General features: G+C 32.8%; 1 non-coding gene across 1 annotated transcript; it reads right to left on the reverse strand.

Moving 5' to 3' along the window:
* Positions 1 to 72, reverse strand: TRNAP-UGG (transfer RNA proline (anticodon UGG)). Its single transcript has one exon. It is a non-coding gene; the product is annotated as a tRNA-Pro (tRNA).
* Positions 73 to 2,524: the final 2,452 nt, after the last annotated feature.

Raw genomic sequence — 2,524 nt, forward strand, 5'->3', positions numbered from 1 at the left:
GGGCTCGTCCGGGATTTGAACCCGGGACCTCTCGCACCCAAAGCGAGAATCATACCCCTAGACCAACGAGCCGATGTTAAGCCGTTCATAAATTGGCGTCGGCTTATGTTAATTTTACATCAAGTTGATACAACCTTCATCTTCACAATATATTATATTCAATAAAAAATGCAATCAATTGATTTGTAATAGAGTCTATATTGTTATAAAGATGATACGTGTGAAAGTGCGCGTCAGCGAATGTGATCTACGTCACAAGTGTGTCAAATGTGGTCAAACGCTTTATGGTGCGTACAAATCAGAATATTAAATATTTATAGTTAAGTTTACTTTTGAGTTATTCTTTTGTCATACATACCTATACTTAAAAATATATTTCTAGTAAGAAAATTAAATCGTGTATGATTAATTTTCTTATTAGTAGTAAAACATAGTGGCCCGTATACTATATAAACAATTAAAGACGAAGAAGAAAAATAAACTCAATGACAGAAACTCAAACAACCATACTCATATCAGAATAAAAAACCAAATCAGAATTGAAAAGAAAGTGTAGATGAAAACTATGAGTCACATGACACATCTATATTTCTCAAAATTACTTATGATATTTTTTTACCAAAACAAATGTTTGAAGGTTTGTACTTTGTACCTTGTTTGTACATTTTGGTGGACAACTTATTCGTATCAATTTAAATGCATTAATTAAGCAGGTCACGCACATTATTCATCCCTTTACATCAAATATTTAAAATAAATATATCAAAAGAAAGAAGCTAAATTCAAAAGTTATCCTAAAACTAGGTACAACCATCACAAGCATGAAGCACATACAATAACCACAAGATTTCTCATGAGATGATACCGTGCGAAGCTGGGGCGCAATGCTAGTACCTATATAATAGTTAATTATGTTATCATGTTTATAATAGAATTTGCGACTAAAAATTCGCATAGAATCTTTTAAACATAGCTGCGATGAAGCCTTTCAAGATTGTGGGATTAACCTAGCTTCTATAGAAGGTATCATTAAAGAATTTATATGTAAATGTCATCTATTTCTGTGTTTCATTTATTTAATTACTTACAAGCTTTTAGCCCGCGTCCTCGCTTGTAAAAGAACATGTTTGGTATTTGTAGCAAAAAGTAGCTTTTTCTCGAATAATTAGGCTGTTTTATTTTAATAAAATTTACCAACTTGATCGTATTGGACTACAAGAACCTTAATTGTTAAAAAATCTAAGGCTTTTCTGCGTTTTGCATTAGATTTAAGACTTATGCAGTAGCGCCTTGCTCCGCTCCTATTCTCGAAATTGTCGAATTGGTTGGTACATTACCTAGTAAAAGAACGAAGAAACGTATACAATCTTTTAAAACATTTGCCTCAAACAAATTGCCCAAACACAAATCATCCCACACGTGTTTGCACACGACAAATACGCGAAATGAAATTCAATAATTTACAGAAATCGTTTAAAAAGCCACTGAACTGAAAAAAACTCATTCCATCTCGTATTATCTGAGACGTTACGTAAATAATATTGGTGTCGCGTTCCACGAAAAACATTTTCTATTTGCAATACGTTTAATACACTTTATTACGATTCATTCGTATCTCCCATACGAATGGCGTTTAAACGAAACTTTATTTTCGAAAGCGAGACGCAGATGCGAGTCTGAATAATTTCCAGATATGAAGATACGGTGAATGGCTGTTTCTTTTATATTCGCTCAAGTTATGGCGGGAACGTGATACGTAATTTACGTCACGTTAACCAAATACACAGCGTTTGTAATTGTTGTACTTTGCTTACACGTGGAGCCTGTCATTGTATATGTACGTGGATTCTGTAGCACAGATAATATAATAGTATGGTAGAAGGAGATTCTCTGAATTGACGAATTCGACGAAATAATTATGGAAAAAAGAATGTATCGGCAGCGTATGTTATATTTAGTAGAGCCGATAATATTCGTGTACATTTTCAGGTGTCGAAATATCGATATTCCTTACATGATTTCAAAAGTGCTTCTCGAAGAAGTCTAATTGAATAAATAAATGAGTTTGAGTTTGAGTTTGAGTTTGAGTTTAATTGCTAAAACAATGACGAGAGTTATAGATTTTTTAACAAAAGCTATATATAATATCAGATATTTAAACTTAAAAATAATGCACATACCACTAAAAAGGTTAATAAAATAGAATAGGTAGACAAACATTGGACATTTACCTACCGTTCCACGAATTGAAGCCCTTTTAATCCCTTAAAACGTAAATAATTATGAAGGTGAGATATTCGCGTGGTCACTAGGTTTGCTTAGGGGTAGGTCGGGAACGGATCAACAGTCACATCTCGCAAACAGCAAGTCATATTGCCATAGAGCTTGGGGGTTATAGACTGCGCGTTTCAACACAATTTTTTTAAAGAAACTGTTTTTTTAGACTGTTTTTCATTAATTGTAAAAAGGTACAATATTATGCAAGACTCAACATATTAGACATACATATAAAGAATAATAATAT

Source organism: Colias philodice, chromosome 6, assembly GCF_061535455.1.
Source record: "Colias philodice isolate Cphi_HAF_F1 chromosome 6, ilColPhil1 Martin Lab GWU primary, whole genome shotgun sequence".
Taxonomy (NCBI): domain Eukaryota; kingdom Metazoa; phylum Arthropoda; class Insecta; order Lepidoptera; family Pieridae; genus Colias; species Colias philodice.